General features: G+C 43.2%; 1 pseudogene; it reads right to left on the bottom strand.

Annotated features, from left to right (window-relative positions):
- Positions 1 to 17,241, bottom strand: part of LOC101277331 (calpastatin-like) — a 39,425-nt pseudogene extending 22,184 nt beyond the window's left edge.
- Between the last annotated feature and the right edge of the window lie 3,921 nt (positions 17,242 to 21,162).

The following is a 21,162-nucleotide window of genomic DNA, read 5'->3' as shown; positions in this document are numbered from 1 at the left end:
AAAAAAAAAAAAAAATTTTTCTCACTCTGCAGACCACATCAGGCCCCGTCTTTCACGCTGTCGTGACACTAGTCCTTCTCGTCGTGGTCCTTCTGAGTCATTGGTTTTGGGTTATTACTATTCTCACCCTGTTACAGCCAAGGCACTTCCATTTTTACTTCTGGGGGCGGATAGTTACAGACTGGGCACCGTACGCTAGGCACTCTTCAAAGTCATGGTTTACACGGATTATCTGCTTACAGACTCAAAACAGTCCTAGGAGAAGAGGGGGAAATGCACCTTGTAAGATGAGGATAATTTATGAATGGTGAACAATGGATAGATCTTGTTTTGGAAATCAAAGTTGCATTTTTACTTCAGAGCCTGTATTTTTTTAACCACTAGATTTTCTTGGTTTATGTATTTGGCTCAATCTGAGATTTTTTTCCTTTAATAAATGCATTTATTTCATCCACTTTTGTCAATATGTTATCAGTGTTTGCCTTCATTTCTGTAATTTCACTTTGTATTCTGTCTTCATTTGTACGTTTCTTTAAAAAATAATAGTCGTCTCTTGGTATCTGCAGGGGATTGGCTCCAGGACGCCCATGGATACCAAAATCCATGGGTGCTCAAGTCCCTTATATAAAATGCTGTAGTATTTGTATATAACCTATGCACATCCTCCCACGTATTTTCAATCATCTCTAGATTAGTTCTAATACCTAATATAATGTAAATGGTACGTAGATAGTTGTAAATACAACGTAAATGCTATGTAAGTAGTTGTCTGGCACAGCAAATTCAAGTTTACTCTCTGGAACTTTCAGAAAAATTTTTTTGAAAAAAAAATTTTTTTAACATCTTTATTGGAGTATAATTGCTTTACAATGGTGTGTTAGTTTCTGCTTTATAACAAAGTGAATCGGCTATACATATATCCCCATATCCCCTCCCTCTTGAGTCTCTCTCCCACCCTCCCTATCCCACCCCTCCAGGTGGTCACAAAGCACCGAGCTGATCTCCCTGTGCTATGCGGCTGCTTCCTACTAGCTATCTGTTTTACGTTTGGTAGTGTATATATATCCATGTCACTCTCTCACTTCGTCCCAGCTTACCCTTCCCCCTCCCTGTGTCCACAAGTCCGTTCCCTACGTCCGTGAAATTTTTTAAAAAATTAATTCATTTAATTTATTTTTGGCTGCATTGGGTCTTCGTTGCTGCACGTGTGCTTTCTCTAGCTGCGGCGAGCGGGGGCTACTCTTTGTTGCAGTGCGCAGGCTTCTCATTGCGGTGGCTTCTCTTGTTGTGGAGCACGGGCTCTAGGCACGCAGGCTTCAGTAGTAGTGGCTTGCAAGCTCTAGAGCGTAGGCTCAGTAGTTGTGGCGCACGGGCTTAGTTGCTCCGCGGCATGTGGGATCTTCCGGGACCAGGGATCAAACCTGTGTCCCCTGCATTGGCAGGCGGATTCTTAACCACTGCGCCACCAGGGAAGCCCTTCTGAATATTTTTGATTTACATTTGGTTGAACACCCAGATGCAGAACCCATGGATAGGAGGGCTGTCTGTATTTATTGAGCACTTACTATGTACCAAGTATAATTTCAGGTGCTAGGGATATAGCAGTGAACAAAATAGAGTTCCTGCCTTCATGAAGCTATCTTCTAGTTAGAAGAGGTAGATAGTAATAATAGTAATAACAATAACAACAATAATAGCAACAGGTGAATTCACCTTACAATGAGTTTTTCAGAAAAACATTGCTCTCCAAGTAGACCATTTTATTATGCTGTTTTTTCAGCATTAATAAAAATTTATATATATTTTTTCCTGTGGCAGTAATTTTCAAAGTTTTTTAGTTGATTTAATGAAATCTCTTAGAAACCTCAATTCAGTTAACACTTTTTTTTCTGGAAGGGTTTATGGAGTCTATGTTTATTTCATTCTTGAGTATTTGAACATGTCTGTCTTGGTAGAAAAGATTTGGTCTCATTTCTTATATCTGAGGAATTGTAGACATATGTTGCTGTAGAGAATTTTGAACCCAGGTAGATTTTTTTCACCCCTAGAGGTAGCTTTTTAAAAATGTGTGTCTTCTTTGCTTATTTTTGGGGAGGGCTGGAGAGCCATACAGTGGATGAGCTGGATGGTGTAGGAAACTCGCCGTAATTAACAAAGCACAACAAATTTAATAGATATGTTTCAGTTGATCATTCTGCACTAGCTCTTCTTGGGACACAGTGTACCCTTCCAATCCTAAGACACATAATTACCTTTGTTTTATAGAATGTCCCTCTCTTGTGTATCTGAATATTTTAGATCTACTTCGTTGGTTTAGTTTCCTTTTGACAGTTCACCAATCACGTGCGTGTTTATCCACTGTGCCTCATTTTCTCTGTCACTCTTCACTTCTTTTCACATATTTTGTTTGTTTCTTTTTTTTCCAAGACTGTCCTTCACATCTCTCTCGGCAATATTTATTTTGATTTCTGAAGATTCTGGGTTTTTGAACCGATTTTTCAAAAAGGTTTTGAAAGGATTTTTCTTCTCTTCCACATTTTCCCTGGCGCTCTTTCAGCTCACGTTATTCCTTTCTGTTGCTTTATCACGTCCTCCTTGATCCTTATATCTCTTCTTTGAGCTCTGAGTTTCACAGATGCCATTAAAAATTCTTTGACTCTGTGGATAACTGTTTGTTTGTACTGTTGTTTGCTAAGTCATTCTTCTGATATATATTCTCTCCATCTGGCAAAATTTTGTTTGGCACATTTCTTTCTTCCTTCTCTCTAGTTATATCCATGCCTTGGCTCTTTTCTGATTATGACTTATCTCTACATGGGAGCAGGTTTTTTTTTTCTTTCTGACTCAAGCATTTGCTTAAAAAGGGAATGAGGAGGACATTAAACAGGACATGAGACACTTTCCCTTCACCTCTGGAGTGGGTCTCTGTTAAGAGCTCATTTTCTCCCTCTCACCAAGAAAGATTACAAATTTTGTGTGTGTTTTTATTTTGGGTGGAGATTGGTGTGTATTTCATTTCAGTAGACGGTGACTGGTGCCTCTCTACCTGCCATATGGACCACTGGCTTTCCATAAAGATAATGGGTCTATGTAGTATACGTTCCCGCCCCAGCTCCCCCTGCCCCTCTCTATCATGGAATGGGACTTGGGGATGCTCCCAGTGTCCAAACACTCTCCCACATGCAGACATTCCAGCATATCTGTCTTGCCCCTGACCCATAAATTTGGGAATGGAAACACACAAAGGAGGATAGGGGCAAGCAAAGGGAAGATGGAGTCATCCTCTATGAATTCTACATACGACCTAGAGTCGTGATACCTGAAATCTACAGAATTAACCATCTGGAAGACTTCTAAAATTCTCAACATGTCCCTGTGTCATAGGCACCAACTGCCTTCACCAGACAGAGAGGCCGCATCTCTCCAGTGGGTGACCAGACAGGGGGAGATACTGATAAAGGCTGCTCAGACGCTGAGACCTCATCTTCTTCAAAACACCCATGGGCTTCAAGGACCTGGGCCATGTCCTAAGGAGATGAAGACAAAACGCGGGACCACAGCCACCTGCCTGTCCAGCTCACTATCGTGCAGCAGAGAAGACCGGACCGGGTTACCAATGCAGGGTCCTGGGGGCCACACAGAGGCTGCCGTGGGGATGCGAGAGCCTTGGATGAACAGGGACTCCTTTCATCGGTGGAGAGTCTGGATGCATGACCCGCCTCCTCTTGGTCGCACTGGCCTGGCCTTGAACCCCTCCTTCTTGCCCTTTCTGCTCTTCCCCCATTTAACTCATTGGTTCTTCAACCAAACCTGGTGCCTGGGCTGTCATTTCTGCCTGGCTAGTCACCCATCTCTTTGTGGGTGAGCCGTGTGCCCACTACGTTCATGGGAGAAGCCCATTCCCACCGCAGTGCATGAGGGGCTCATCAGAGACTAGTGGGCTGATGGGGTGCTTGCATCTCGATTCCTGGAGCCTGGGAAGTCCCACGCTCAGATGTCGGGTCAGGTCCCGCGACGTGGTATGTGGTACGTTCGTCCTCAGGTGTCTAAGACGCCGTGATTAGCAGTGAAGAAGGCTTGAAACCATGACCGAGAATGAATTCCTGGATTCCTCTGCTTTGGCTCTGAGGTGCCCCTGTGCATCTATTTTTAGTGCATCTCATTTTGTAGGGATCTAAGGCAGATTGAAACCTTAAACAGGGATGCAAACAGCTCTAAGGTAAGAAGGAGGAAAAGAGGGAAAAGGATTATCACAGGGCTCAGAAAAGAGAAGGGGGGAGGCAGACGGGAGGCAGAGGGAGGGAGAAACAGGGCAAAGAGACTGAAATGGGATGACGTCAGGGGGTGAGAAGAGGAAGAGATGCTGGGGGTAGAGGTGGAGATGGAAGGGTCTGTGGAGAGAAAGGAAGCGCAGGGACCCCTGGGCGGGCCTGAGCTGACCCTGATCCTCTGGTGAAGAAGCTGCCAGCTTTCATCATGGCTCTAGTCACAGCCATCACCCCTGGAGCCATTTCCAACAAGTCTTTTCTGTTTAGAGAAACCAGCGAGTGTGGTTTTGTTTTCCAACCTTGGGATATAAATTTTCAAGTGCAGATTTATTTTCTCAAGGAAGTTTGAAGGTTTGCCCATCTAAGAAAGATCAAAGAGGTTTTGTTTTGTTTTGTTTTTCAGGGCCTTTTTCAGTTATTATACAAACTATGGTCAAAATATTCCCTTGAGTCTCAAAGGCTGTGAGGATACCTCACATTTACTCTCTGCGAGAGGAGGTCTGACTCATCCTATAATGCCTGTAGGCTACCTTCATAAGTCAGCATTTAATTTTAGGTGTTCAGGCCCTTTAGATATAAATTACATTCAGAATTTGGGAAACAAGTACGTCTTAACTGCGTTACAGCCATGGAGATGGACGGAACATTAAGAAGGCTTTGGGGAATCAACCTGTTGATGGCACCTGCCTTGGGTCCTCAGAAGCCCCTCTGAGCGGTGCCAGGTCTACAAGGAGCCCAGAGGTGCCACCTGTTCCCACAGGTGGGATGGGAGCTGCGGGTGAGAATTCTCACAGTGAACTGGCAAGTCAGTATTTTCCAAGCATGCGCAGATTCATCACTCAGAACGAAAGAAATCCTAGCATTTGAGAGGGTTATTTTTTTCCCTCTAAATAAGAAATGCAGATGCTGAGGTGGAAGAACAGGGAGCTGGGGAGACATGTCGTGTTTTTCCCCTCAGGCTGAAGGGCATCTCCGTGTAGGAAACAGAAATAAATACAGCAGAGAACACTTTCTACTAATTCCTTTCAGTTTTTGGAAGTGCCTTGGTAACACAGACATTTGTCAAATGCGAGGATAGTTTTTGGGTTTAGGAACCAATGCTCAGTTTTCATTAAACCTGTCCTTTCTAGATAAGCAACGACATAATTGCCATAAATAACATCATATTTCTTTTCAAATGCAATTGTTGGGTTTTTTTGGTCATTGTTGTTCGAAGGGAGTCTGCCCATTTAAAAAATAAAACAAATGAGTGCTGGCATCTGTAGTTCAGTCTCTGTAAAGCACAGCTGATTAACGCTAATGTGGTTTAGATAACAGTTATCATTTACTGTTTCAATATGTACTGTTTAAACATAACTATATTCATAAGGTTGGAAGGAAATACGGAAACAAAGAAATAATCAGCAGGAGCGTGAAATCACATTGAGAAGACAAAGCAGTGATGAATTAATTGGTTAACTAATCAATTCTTTTGTTTATTTACTGAATGTTTACTGCCAGACACCGTGGTAAGTAATGCAAAAACAGACGTGATCTGTGACCTCGTGAAGGCTTCAGTCTAATGCCAGAGACAGGAATCAAATAACCACAGACATGGATATGAAATTAAACTGTGAGAAGTGCCTTGCCATGTGTTATGAGAGCATAAATTTGCAATGACTGCCTCATGTAGGTATGAGGGTTTGTAAAGCATTATGGCCTGAGGGTAGTGTTTTAGCAGTTTCAGATGTGTCCAGATTAAGATGTGGTGAGTTAATTCCTTTGATTTAAAAAAACCATTTATTATTAAAAATAATACATATGAGATTAGAAGTCTGATGGCTCATTTGAAAAGCTGGGGTCTGCATTTGGAACAAAGGTTTGGAAGTAAGAGGGGTCAGCATGCAGCAAAGGATCAGGTCACAGGACAAGAGGACTAGAGCTGCGAAGTGTTATGCAGGAAAGGAGAAGGAATTCACGCTCGATCGGGTCAGACTGTACGCAGCCTTGAGAGCCAGACTCAAAGCTCTGTGCACAAACTCTAAAGGTTGGGAGTTCCCCACACTTGTTGATCTCACATCACCTGGATAATTTTTTTTGTTTTGTTTTGTTTGTTTGTTTTGCTGTACGTGGGCCTCTCACTGTTGTGGCCTCTCCTGTTTCGGAGCACAGGCTCCGGACGCGCAGGCTCAGCGGCCATGGCTCACGGGCCCAGCCGCTCCACGGCACGTGGGATCTTCCCGGACCGGGGCACGAACCCGTGTCCCCTGCATCGGCAGGCGGACTCTCAACCACTGCGCCACCAGGGAAGCCCTGGATAATTTTTTAAAAATACAGATGCCCAGGTTTCAAGTTAACCCAGTCATTCTCACACTGGGGCAATTTTGCACCGGAAGACACTTCGGAATTGCTTAAAATTGAATATATTCATAGCAAATTTGAGGTACAAGAGGGCCAACAGATCAGGAAACAACGTCCATAGAAAAGATAGTTTAGGGGCTTCCCTGGTGGCGCAGTGATTAAGAATCCACCTGCCAAGGCAGGGGACACGGGTTAGAGCCCTGGTCCGGGAAGATCCCACATGCCGCGGAGCAACTAAGCCCGTGCGACACAACTACTGAGCCTGCGCTCTAGAGCCCACGAGCCACAACTACTGAGCCCGTGAGACACAACTATTGAAGCCCGCGCGTCTAGAGCCCTGCTCTGCAACAAGAGAAGCCACCACAATGAGAAGCCCGTGCACCGCAATGAAGAGTAGCCCCTGCTCACCACAACTAGAGAAAGCCTGTGCGCAGCAATGAAGACCCAATGCAGCCAAAAATAAATAAATAAAATAAATTTTTTTTTTTAAAGAAAAGATAGTTTATTACTCATAGTTCCCAAGAGGAGGGGGCATGCCATGCTGGGAGGGCCACTCAGGGAAGCACCAGGGTCAGTCATGAGCCAAAAGGAGAAGGGGGAACCATGGACACGAGACTTTATTGGGGTTTCCATGGGAAGGAACAGGTGAGGCAGGGTAAGCAGGTTTAGAATTGGCTAGCATGAATCATTTCAGCAGGCTCTGGGTCAAGGGGTGTCCCTAGTTGTCTGGTACCTGGTTCTGGAATGCTTAGAGCAGGTGGATAGTGGCCTGAAGTGTGGGAATTCCATAAAAGAGGTAGTTGGAGTGTGGGCTCTGGTTTGGTGGAGTTGTAATTGAAAAGCACACTTGTGGGTGAGTTGTTTATTATTTCTAAGAATTGGTTAACCCTGCGAGGAGCAATCGTTCTAGAGTTAAGCAAGACCCCAGATGACAAAGCATCAGAACTACAGAAAGTAAAAGATATGGTTAATACAGCAACGTCTGGAAACACTTTTGGTTTTTACACCTGGGGAGAGGGTGGCTGCTACTGGCATCTACCGAGTGGAGGCCAGCGGTGCTGCTAAGCGTTCCACGATGCACAGGACAGTCCTGACTACTAGGAGCTGTGCAGCCCGAAGTGTCAACAGTTCCAAGGTCAAGACACCTTGGAAAATTGAAAAGTCCTCCAGGACAACCCTGGAATCTCTTCATATCATTCTGAAACTCCCACGGGGATTCAGAAAATTGTGATTTGAGAACCACTGGGACAGGCAGTGGGAAGCAATGAAGGGTTCTGAGCAAGGAAGTGACTTAGGGTAAAAGTTTCAGGAAAAACCCAGATGTGTCTATTCAGTAAATATAGAAAAACATGGATGGGAAAGATGGACATCGACTTCAGCTGATGTTTGCAGTACCGGCTCTGAGGTTGAAAAAAGGGAATGGGATCGGTAGTGGGAACAAAGGTAGCTTCAACTGTATCTTTACAATTTTACCTCTTCATACAGCCACTATGGAAAACAGTATGGAGGTTCCTCAAAAAACTAAAAGTGGAGTTGCCACATGATCCGGCAATCCCACTCCTGGGCATATATCCAGACAAAACTCTAATTAAAAAAGATACATGTACCCCTATGTTCATAGTAGCCCTATTCACAATAGCCAAGACACGGAAACAACCTAAATGTCCATCGACAGATGAATGGATAAAGAAGATGTGGTGTACATACAATGGAATACTACTCAGCCATAAAAAAGAATAAAATAATTCCATTTGCAGCAACATGGATGGACCTAGAGATTATCATAATAAATGAAGTCAGAACGAGAAAGGCAAATACCATATGATATTGCTTATATGTGGAATATAAAATATGACGCAAATGAACTTATCTACGAAACAGAACAGGACGCACAGATGTAAAGAACAGACTTGTGGTTGTCAGGGGGGAGGAGGGGTAAGGCAGGGATGGATTGTGAGTTTGGAGTTAGCAGATGCAAACTATTATATATAGGGTGGATAAACAATAAGGTCCGGGCTTCCCTGGTGGCGCAGTGGTTGGGAGTCCGCCTGCTGATGCAGGGGACGCGGGTTCGTGCCCCGGTCCGGGAGGATCCCGCGTGCCGCGGAGCGGCTGGGCCCGTGAGCCATGGCCGCTGAGCCTGCGCGTCCGGAGCCTGTGCTCCGCAACGGGAGAGGCCACCACAACAGTGGGAGGCCCGCATACCGCAAAAAAAACAAAAAAACAAAAAAACAATAAGGTCCTACTGTATAGCACAGGGAGCTATATTCAATAAACTATAATGGAAAAGAATATGAAAAAGAATGTATATATATATATATGCATAACTGAATCACTTTGCTATACAGCAGAAATTAACACACTGTAAATCAACTATACGTCATTAAAAAAATAAATAAAAATTTACCTCTTCATTAATGAAATCTAAAGTAGATTTGCAAAAATGTTCACCCTGAATAAATTGGGGATTGGGTACATGGTTACTTGTTAAATTATTTTCAGTACCTTTCTGAATCTTTGAAAATTACTATAGTTAAGAATTCTAAAAGTCATGCATACAGGGTATCTTCACTTGACGTAATAGGTGAGCTAAAAAAAGTTGAGGGACCAGTCCATGGAACTGGTGAAAGAAAAACATATTTTTTCATGAGGAAACTCACTCTATCTTTCAACAGTTCAGACTAGAAGAAAGATACTGTGGTGTTTCGGCATTTCAATATTTGAAGAGGGCTATAATTGCCCCCAACCTGATACCGCCCACCTGAGTCCTCTGCTGTTCATGTTCAACTTCATGATGCTTCTCAAATGCCTGGCAGTTCCTTGAGGCAGGAACCCTGTCTCACTTTTCTTGTAACAATATCACTTAGCCCGGTACTTAGCACACAGAAGACACACAGTACATGTCAGTGAATAGCTAATGACTTTGTAGGGTTTTTTCCCCCCTCTAATGTGGTAGAACCGCAGCCTGGGGTCTTGGATATTCTACCTAAGAAATGAGATGTTCTGGTGACTTTTCTCCCTGAAAATGTTGAATCCCATCAGAAGGCAACGTTTCTCCGTATTCCCACTACGAGAGATTCCAGTGAGTTGACTGTGACATTTTACACAAGAGATGTTTATTATGAAGGCACTAACCACCTGCCATTTAATCACACCCTATAGAGAGACACCTCTCATACCACCATCATTCTCCTCATATGACATAATGTATGAAAAGTGCTTCACCAATGGTTACATGAGTCCCAGGTGGCACTTGTGATTTTACTTTCATAACAGACATCAAAGCACTGACTGTGGTTGGAATTTCACATGTTGTTTGAAGGATGATTTGATCTGTGCCTGCCTGCTGGAATATAAGCTGCTTGAGGTCAGGCCAAGTCCATTTTGCTCACAATAACATCCATACAGCTTATCACAGTGCCTGATACAATTTTTCGAGAGAAAGTAAAGTGAACAAACAAGGAAAGAGCAAAGGGCGTAGAAAAAAAATAGAAAGTATGAAACAAGATGTCAAGAATAATGCCTACATAAACCATGTGACCATAAAAGCAAATAGGCCGTCCTCTTTAATTACAATTCTTAAATTATCATTTTGTTTTAAAAATTTAATGCATGCTGTTTAATGCTATTATTAGTGGGTATTTCATGAGCATTTTCTTTTTTTAAAAAATAAATTTATTTATTTATTTATTTTTGGCTGCGTTTGGTCTTTGTTGCTGTATGCGGGCTTCTCATTTGGTGGCTTCTCTTGTTGCAGAGCATGGGCTCTAGGTGCGTGGGCTTCAGTAGTTGTGGCTTGAGGGGTCTAGAGTGCAGGCTCAGTAGTTGTGGCGCACGGGCTTGGGTGCTCCATGGCATGTGGGATCTTCCCGGGCCACGGCTCGAACCCGTGACCCCTGCACTGGCAGGCAGATTCTTAACCACTGAGCCACCAGGTTAAGTCCCATGAGCATTTTCTATGTGCCAAACACTACACTAGTCATTTTAATTGTATTATCTCACTGAATCCTTAAAACAGCTATAAGAAGTAGGTATTATTAGTCTGTTTCTTTAATTAGTAACACATCTTAACTGAAATTACTCAGAACAGCTAAGAGTAAAACCAATAAAGATTTACCCAAACTGACAAAGATGAATGCAAATATTTATACTGAAGTAAAATGAAAGATGCAATACTTTACACAGAAAAATAGGAATCGTATTATGTCCTATTATATTTCAAAAAGTATACTCCACCATGAAAATACAGTTCATACACACAACTGAAAACATCACATCAAAGCATACAAAGAATATCAATTAAAAATACAATGAGAGGGCTCCCCTGGTGGCGCAGTGGTTGAGAGTCTGCCTGCCGATGCAGGGGACACAATTTCGTGCCCCGGTCTGGGAAGATCCCACATGCCGCGGAGCGGCTGGGCCCGTGAGCCATGGCCACTGAGCCTGCGCGTCTGGAGCCTGTGCTCTGCAACAGGAGAGGCCACGACAGTGAGAGGCCCGCGTACTACACACACACAAAAAACAATGAGAAAGAAATAGAAACACAATAATATACGTTAATATATCATTCTTGGTCATTAATAGCTGCAGAAAGTCACAAATAATTAATACTATAATGACTTTAAGTATGAAAACTAATAATATAATAGATACATACCGAATTTGAGCCCTATAAAAATGGAATCCACTTTATTTTAAAATGCTCATGACATTAATACAAACTGATTCACATATCTATTTACAAAATCAAAACCCTTACAAAACCTTAGTATGTCTACCCCTCAGGGCAGAAATCTTACGATAGCATCATCTAAACATACTATGGTAAAAACAAAAAGAAGAAACCTACTCTATAAATGACTAATGCCAGTTTAAATAAAACCTCATTAAATTAAGATAAAATACTATGTAAATAGCTTTTGTACTTTTGAGGGGAAAAACTATAACTCTGAACTACAATCATCCCTCAGTACCTATGGGGGATTGGATCCAGGACCCTCTGTGGATACCAAAATCCACGGATGCTCAAGTCTCCTAGGCAGCCCTCTGTACCCATATCTATGGTTCTGCATCCTCGGATTCAACCAACTGTGAATCAGGTAGAACTGTAGTATTTGTTGAAAAAAAATCCATGTATAAGTGGACCCATGCAGTTCAAACCTGTGTGGTTCAAGGGTCAATTTTACTTTGATAGGAAGGCTGCCTATAAAGGACCATGGAATGGTGCCAGAGGGACACTCAGGGGCATTTGCACGGTCTTAAATATGTTCATTGCTATTCAAGAAAAGACGAATACAAAATAATTAAACATTCAACTAAGATATGCGAAAAGAAGAGCAAAATAAGCTTTAGGAAAGGAGAAAGGAGAAAGTGATGAGGAAAGAAGCAAAAGTTCATTTGGAAAGAGGGAAAACATTAGAATTTATTTTAAAGGTCTGATATTTGGACCTTGTTAGTATTGTGACTGAGCCAATCATATAGACAAACTACACATCTAATCTTAAAACGGAGAGAGAAAATGTAAATGTACAAAATTAGTTACAAGGCAATGATGCTGTGGACAGGAGAGAGTTTAAAAGCGTTGTAAGAGAATACTATTTACCTCTTTATGCTTGTCAGTTTGAAAATCTCAATGAAATGGACGATTTTCTAGGAAAATAGAGATGACAGAAATGGACTGAGGATGAAGCAGACACCTGAGTAGGAAAGAATAACCAGGGAAGGACTTCCCTGGTGGCGTAGTGGTTAAGAAACCGCCTGCAATGCAGGGGACACGGGTTCAAGCCCTGGTCCTGGAAGATCCCACATGCCGTGGAGCAACTAAGCCTGCACGCCACAACTACTGAGCCTGCATGCCACAACTACTGAAGCCCGCACGCGTAGAGCCCACGCTCCGCATCAAGAGAAGTCACCCAATAAGAAGCCTGTGCACCGCAACTAGAGAAAGCCTGCGTGCAGCAACAAAGACCCAATGCAGCCAAAAATAATAATAAATAAATAAATAAATAAATCTTAAAAAAAAAAGAATAACCAGGGAAGAAATTGGAAGTGTTGTCAAAGGCTTACCTCCAAAAAAGGCTCTTGACTCACATGTTTTTATGAACAATTTTTTCCAACTTTTAAGAACAGATAATTCTCGGACTCTGTAAACTGAAAGGACAGAAGAAGATCCAAAGCTTCCTAATTAGTTTCGTAAAGCTATCTTAACTCTGGTTCTAAAACTTGACAACCACAGCACAAGAGAAGAAATACGCAAACTATGTACCCATTGTACAGTCAGAGAGAAAATATTAGGAATGTGATTCTGACCTCAAAAAATAATGTTCTGCAGCCAAGTTGCATTTTTCCCCTAAAGAATGAAAGGATGTGTTAATTTTAGGAAAGCTACTATTAAAATATATTACATAAACAGGCCAGAGGAGGGGAAAATCTTCTAAACATCATAAGAAAAAATGTATTAGATAAAATCAAATACCAATATTAGCAAATCAAAAAACGTAATTTTTGACATAAGAAAAAAGGATATATTTTAACCCAGTGAAGATTACATGCAATGATGAAACACCACAGGAGTTTTCATTGGAATCAGGTACACATCTGCCATCACCACAATTATTTCCCTCTTTTTTTTAATTGAAGTGTAGTTGATTTACAATGTCATGCCAATTGCTGTTCAGCAAAGTGACTCAGTTATACACATACAGACATTCTTTTCCATTACTGTTTATCACAGGATATTGAATATAGTTCCCTGTGCTATACAGTAGGACCTTGCTGTTTATCCATTCTATATATAGTAGTTTGCATCTACCAACCCCAAACTCCCAGTCCATCCCTCTCCCTCCCCACCATCACCACAATTACACAGTATTTTTTGGAAGTTCTATCCAAAGCAATAAAACAAACGACTGAAAAAAGAGACATCATTAGTGGCAACAAGACCAGCTTGTCATTTCCAGATGACGAATGATTGTTCTCCTTGGAAAATCAAGAGCATCTACTAAAAATCTACTCAAACGAATAAATAACACAGAACGTTGGCTAAAACAAAATAAAGGAGCACCAACTACCACTACCACAAACCCTCAATGACTCTTTTAAACATTTCAAAAAGCCAACTAGCATTTTCTTTTTTTAAAAAGAGACTTATTTGGGCTTCCCTGGTGGCGCAGTGGTTGGGAGTCCGCCTGCCAAAGCAGGATACAGGGTTTGTGCCCTGGTCCGGGAAGATCCCACATGTCACGGAACGGCTGGGCCCGTGAGCCATGGCCGCTGAGCCTGCGTGTCCGGAGCCTGTGCTCCGCAATGGGAGAGGCCACAACAGTGAGAGGCCTGCGTACCGCAAAAAAAAAAAAAAAAAAAAAAAGAGACTTATTCAAATGAATACAAAATACACAAAATAGCAAGGAATAAATTAAAAAAGAAACACTCAGCGTCTATGTGAAAAAATACTACAAAACTTTATCAAGATATATTAGAGGAACAAAAGTAAAATAAATTTTATTCCTAGAAGGAAAGGTATTATTTTATAAATGTAAGTCTTTCCCCAAATAATAGGTAAGTTTAAGGTATTTCCAGTAAACTTCACCATGATGTTATTTTGTAAGTTGAAAAAGTGATTCTGAAGATTATTCAAAAACATAAAGCAACAAGGATAGGCAATTTTATTTAAAAGAGGAGCAATGCAGGGACATTGCTAAACTGTTTATAAAATTACAATCATCGGGCTTCCCTGGTGGCGCAGTGGTTGAGAGTCCGCCTGCTGATGCAGGGGACACTGGTTCGTGCCCCGGTCCAGGAAGATCCCACATGCCGTGGAGCTGCTGGGCCCGTGAGCCATGGCCGCTGAGCCTGTGCGTCAGGAGCCTGTGCTCCGCAATGGGAGAGGCCACAGCAGTGAGAGGCCCGTGAACCACAAAAAAAAAAAAAAAAAAAAAAAAATTACAATCATCAGAACAATGTGGTAATATCATAGGATAACGAGAGCCACGGAACAGAACAGAAGGCCCAAAAAAGTATATGATAGAAGTACACTTCCAAGTAATTGGAGAAATGATGCATTAATTAGTAAATGTTACTAGAAAACTTGGTTGTTAGTTTTAAAGATCAGTTATATCCCTAATAGCAAAATAACACTAATAAAAAATTTTCCAAATAGATCAGATATTTGAATAAAACATAAAATCATAACAGAGCTAAAAGAAAATATGAATGTTTGAGACAGAAGCAATTCTTAACTAAAAATATTTAAAGTAAGGAACAATAAATAGTTTGGGTATACAGGAATTAAAGACATCCAAACCTTTATAAAATTACATGGCACTACACAGGGAATAATAGAATATTTACGATAAGCAAAGGGTTAATATACTCAACATGTACATCCCCTCTCCCCCTCTCTCCATATACATATATATGTATATATTATGTGTGTGTGTGTGTGTGTGTGTATATATATATATATATATATACGCACATGTATATACCTCTATGGAGGGAGGGGGAGAGAGAAAAATATATATATACACACACACACATATATGTATTTATACACACATATGTCAAAGAGTAAAAGACAATCACCCTAACATAAACACTGCCAGTTCACTAATGAGGAAAAAAGCAACTTTTTAATAAATATTAAAAAATTCTATTATGAAAAATGTTAATAAATGTGAAAAAATTCAACCTACATAGTTATCAAAAGTACAAATGAAACAACCTATAGGTTATCACAGAACCAAAGATAAAGATATAATATTTCCCTCTGTCTCCCAATGTATGAGATGAGAATTCAAAAGCTACCAATGGAGAACTGGTGAAACAGCAGCGAAGAGCAATTAGACAGTTGGACTGGAGACCATTGGGATTGTGACAATCGCTCCTCTTTCACTTTCTAGGTGTGAAAACTTGGCATGTTATTAGTTTTCCTGTGGTGTAATTTCCTCTTCTGAAACATGAGGAAAACAACCGTCACCTTTAGTACTACAGGGACAAAATGATTTAGCCTATCTTAAGTACTTAGAATAGTGCAGGGTATACAGTCAGTGCTGAATAAATATAAATACACTAAAAAATACCTTTTTATGTGTATAATCAATGATCCCATAATTTCACTAAAATGCCCTGAGAAAATAATCAGAGATGTGTATATTGGTTTGCATGACTGAATGATTATAACAGCTTTACTTATACTGCCAAGGAACTAAAAACAACTTCAATTTTGAATGTTTAGGGATTGGTGTAACACATTTTGACCCATCCAAAAGTTGATAAGAGGCAGACATCAGAATTATATACTCAAAGAATATTTAAGGACATGAAGCAATGCTCGCAATACTTTGAAAAAGCTAGAAAAAAATTATATGAATTTTAATTTCTAAATACATATACATATATACATATAGGTTCAGAAATACTATGAGTATAGAATTAAGTGTTAATTGTGTTTATCTCTGGGTTGTGAGGTTATGAACGAATTTAATCAATATTTTTCTGTAGTTTTTTTTTTTGTTTCTTCAATTTTCCAATGCACATAAATGATTTTTATAATCTGGGGAGAATGTCACATCAGGAATATTGCCACACTGTCGCTTAACCGCGAATTCTCTGTCATGAACTTCCCCGCACACCTCTGCCCTGACAACTTGCGGATTCCATTTTGCTGCCATGGCTGATTCCTTTCCAACCCGGCAGGCCTCCCTGAGAACAGCCAGGGGCAGCTCCTTCAGGGTGCAGTTACTGCATATTCTTTGCAACCTTTTTTTCAGCCACCATCTCCATCAGCTGCTCTATTAAAAGTGCCACCTAAATGTCATTTAATCGTTATACCCAATTCAACATCCTGTTCACGTACCGTTGCCCATACGCCGGGCACTGGGGACTGTGGGTTACAATCTGGTAAGACACAGTCCCTGCTTCCAGGAGCGGCAAACACGTAGGAAAGACCTGCCCAAAGTTTCATTCAATGTCACACCACCCTTTTACAAAGATCACCCCATGTTATCTACCTCCTAACGATAACCTCAACTTCTGCAGCACCAAGGTTGCCAAATTTAGCAACTAAAAATACCGCAGGGAACAAACACTGCATGGGGCACACTTAAACAGTTATTCAAATTTATTTGAAATTCAAGTTTAACAGGGCGTCCTGTATTTCATCTGGCAACTTGCTGGATTCTCATATCTAATCAGCAGAGTCTAAATTCGAACCTAATCTCTTGCTTTTAGTCTGATTGCCCTAAGAAACCGCCGCATTTGGGGTCTCATTTGCTTTTGCGTTTGTGTGCGTCTGAATATTTCAATGAGCTTGGTGCAGTTGAATTCTTGTTTTGCTTCTGGAGTGGTGTCAGGCGTCACCTCTGGTTAATGGCCCTCTGTGAATTAGTGGAGTAACCCCAGGGGCCCTCAGAGCACTCAGATGTGGATGCAGGTCAGAGGGAGCTCTGCGCTGCCTTGAGCCCCCGGAGATGGGCAGCACACCTTCCTGCTTCTGCTGGAAGAGCTCTTCACCCCGACGGCCGTGTTGCGAACCCCACGGACAGCCGTGCTTTACCTGCAGACGCATTTGGTCTCCGTCCAACTCTGCAGGCACACGGTCTGACAAGGTGCTCAAGGCTGATCGGAGCAGCATGGCCCTAACCCACACCCGCTCCACAGCCCACCTCTGGAACGAATAAAGAAATACTTCCTGCTGAGCTGGGGTCTGCTTCCTGCAACAGGGCTTTGCCCTCCAGCATTCCCGGTTGGCCTCCGGCAGGGGGGAGACCTAAGGCTCTAGGACGAACTGCTTCAGGATGGAGGGGCCTGAGGTGGGGTTAGGGCCACACACACCCCCCCCCCCCGCCCCCGCCTTCTAGGAAGCCCCCGCTTGAGTGGCAGACTCAGTTCTGAGGATTGGCATTTCAGGCGTCTGTTGAGTCCACACTGGCTGGTGCATCCCATTCCAGGCTGCAGGGATAGAAACTGAGGAATCCACACGGCTCCCTGTTCCCCTCAGCCCGTGGCCGGAGGAAACGTCATCGCGAACACTTAGATTTAGCTGGTCCCAGGGAGAGTAGCTAGCACGTTGGCAGAAATTGTCCCCTCCCTTTGTAATGCTCAGGAAGCATGAGATCCCGTATGTATCAGACAACCTCAATATTCAGAGAGGTCTGGAGGTCACGCAGAAAAAGCCACGCCTCTTATATTGCTTTGGCTTTGCGCCTAGAGCACAGACACACAGGGCACTGGGGTGGCAGGGGGCGATCTCATCATCCTTGCACGTTTCTCATCATCCATCTCCTGTACTGAAATCTGCCAGAGAGGAGCCCGCCCTCCCCGCTCTGTTGTTCTCTATAATCTCTGGTGCAGCAGGCAGACAGATGGATACAGGTGTGTCTGATACAGGTGGGAGTCGGAAGGTCTCGGTTGCGCCTTTTCAAGCCCTCCGCCAGTGACAGCCTTGGCATCCGCTTCCTAGCTGCCTGGCTGGCCCGCCAGGCTTCTTGGCTGGGAAAGCAGCATTTCGGGGTCACCCTAGAGGAAGGAGTGTAGAGCTGGTGGTCTGGTGCCAACCTGGCGTGCAGGTTCAGTGCCTGCTCACCTGGAGCGATGCGCGGCCACCTGCCCGTCAGTCTCTCTGCCTCACCCCCTCCTTCCGGCGGCAGTGGGGGGGGTGTTTATGTGTCTGCTATGCCTCCACAGACAGGGGGTGGGGGGCTCCCAGCCCTGCTCTGGCTCAGCTGCTGTTATCACCTCCGCATTCAAGTCCTATCAGGCAGGGCCTGTGCCTTTGAGACGGGTGTGTTGTTTCCAGGGCGTGGGCGCTGGTCCAGGACACCTCTGTTGCTGCGGTACAAAGCAAGTGAGAGGCAGCAAGGCTCCTGGTCAGTACGGCCCCTCTGTCTGTCCCTGCCTGTCTGTCTGAGGTCGGGGCTGGTGAGCAGAAAGAATAAGGAGGTGTCCAGGCTGAGGAGGGCCATGGATGGGGTCTCGCTAGAATTTCAGAAGCTGAGCTTTGAGAGATTCAGAAAACAGCTAAATAAAACCCCTGAACCTATGGCAAGCTCTGTGTTCGTTAAAAGAGGGTTGATTCTGGTGCTACAAAAACAAATAGTTCCTCCAGGCTGGGGCTCTTTCATGTTATTGTTCAGTGCCAGGATACTCTGACTTTTTGAGAAACGAATTATTTTAAGACCAGCCCCAGGAGGTGTGGCTGACTTCAGCTGCAAACATAAATTTAAAACGCCGGAGTCCTTAGAAGATTTACGGTTTGGCTTTTTGCAGTTCTTTAAGATGCTGCATTTAATAAGTAATAGGGTCGGATCGGAGTTGTACGTACCTCGAAACTGAGTTCAACTGCTCTGACTTGATCTCATACTGAACAAAGTAACACATTTTTGTTTGTGTGGCTCCAAAAAAAGTTCACTACTTTGAGGTTAACACCTATTAAATTATCTTTCTCTCTCCCTCGCTCTCATTCCATGGTTTCATAAGCATCTTCCTTGTGTTGTACTGGGCAGCAGGGTAGAGAGAGAAGTAAGTTATGCCATCCATCAGCCCTAGAGAGGCTTGTGAAGACAGACAGACTCACAAACAGCTGTGAGGCGTGAAGTATTAAAAATGGGAGGTTGGGGGCTTCCCTGGTGGCGCAGTGGGTGAGAGTCCGCCTGCCGATGCAGGGGACACGGGTTCGTGACCCGGTCCGGGAAGATCCCACATGCCGCGGAGCGGCTGGGCCCGTGAGCCATGGCCGCTGAGCCTGCGCGTCTGGAGCCTGTGCCCCGCAACGGGAGAGGCCACAACAGCGAGAGGCCCGCGTACCGCAAAAAAAATAAATAAATAAAAAATGGGAGGTTGACAGCAGTCTGGGGAACAGTAGCACTTCTGGTGACTTAGTGGTCCAAACAGATATGAAGCCCCTTCCTTTAATATAAGCAATAGTAATGCTACATAAAATAGAAAAAGATATTTTTAATACATAGAAGTGATAAGAAAGGGAAAAAAAAGAAAGAAAAAGGAAAAAATTAAAATCCAAGTGGTAAGAGTAACCGGAAACCCCAGGTCTACATGCAGACCAGGACTTTAATGCCCAGGTGGAAAAAGGGGGCACACCTCTTCACACAGAGGAGACAAGAGAGGCAGAACTAGGACCCTAGAGACCCGTGTCTCTGGGAGCGCCCTGTGGTCTAGGAGGGGCTCGCTGGCCCAGGGAGGTAGGGAGGAGGCTGGCCTTCAGTGGGATGCCTTGGATGGGAAAACTAAGAATTCTCCTATAAGAAGTTGGATGCCCTGCCCCACATACAGGTGCAAAGTCCAAATTTACAAAACCTGTGCAGAAAATACAAACCTGAAAACTGAAGGGAGACACTGGTTCAGCACCTGTGAATAATGTAGGACCCGGGGACCTGCTGCTCCCTGTCCTGGATTCGCTGTAGGCTTTGGCTTAGAGTCCGGCTGCTATTTGAGTTCTGCAGGAGTTGTAGGTGACTTGGACGCCCACGTGGAGGGCTGACCCAATACCCCGGATCCTTCTCTGTGACCCTGTCATCCTCAGGCCAGTGAGGCGCCCACGTGCGTGGCTGCCCCCCGCTACAGCTCTGGCATCGTGGATTCAGGCTTCGCTCACCAACGGTGACCCCTCCCCTTAGAGCCTGTTTAGCTCCCTCACTCCCGGGACATCAGCTCTGTCCTCCCTAGACACCTTCCTCTCTACCAGCCTCCTTGTGTGTGTATGTGACTATTTAGGGAGAAAGGATATCACTTTATTGATGTAAATATATATATATTGCAATGTAGTAGGAACTAAATTCTTGAAACGTGATAATGTTTGACTAATGCTGAATATTAAAGATGGTTAAAGAACTTGGGGGGAATTTTACTTTAATAAACAGAAAACAGTCACATAGTGAATTCTATTTTTGTAAATAAAGAAAAGGGATGGTATTATGCCTAGGGTTTGTTTTCTTCTTAGAAAACCCTAGGAATCAACACTTTTTTTTTTTGAAAAGGGCTATTTTTCATAGGGAACTCTACTCAATACTCTGTAACGACCTATATGGGAAAAGAATCCAATAAAGAGTGGATATATGCATAACTGATTCACTTTGCTGTACAGCAGAAACTAACACAACATTGTAAATCAACTATACTCCAATAAAAATTAATTTTAAAAAAAGTTCAGGGCTTCCCTGGTGGCGCAGTGGTTAAGAATCCGCTTGCCATTGCAGGGGACACGTGTTCAAGCCCTGGTCCGGGAAGATCCCACATGCTGTGGAGCAACTAAGCCCGTGAGCCACAACTACTGAGCCTGAGCTCTAGAGCCCACGAGCCACAACTACTGAGCCCGTGTGCCACAACTACTGAAGCCCGTGCGCCTAGAGCCTGTGCTGCACAACAAGAGAAGCCACCGCAATGAGACGCCCGTGCACCGCAACGAAGAGTAGCCCCCACTCGCCACAACCAGAGAAAGCCCGTGCGCAGCAACGGAGACCCAACGCAGTCAAAAATAAATAAATAAAATAAAATAAAATAAATAAATTTATTTTAAAAAAAAGTTTAAAAAGGGCTATTT

The sequence above is a fragment of the Orcinus orca genome, chromosome 19, assembly GCF_937001465.1.
Source record: "Orcinus orca chromosome 19, mOrcOrc1.1, whole genome shotgun sequence".
Lineage (NCBI taxonomy): Eukaryota > Metazoa > Chordata > Mammalia > Artiodactyla > Delphinidae > Orcinus > Orcinus orca.
Note: the sequence above shows the minus strand (reverse complement) of the source record. Positions and strands in the feature narration are given on the sequence as shown.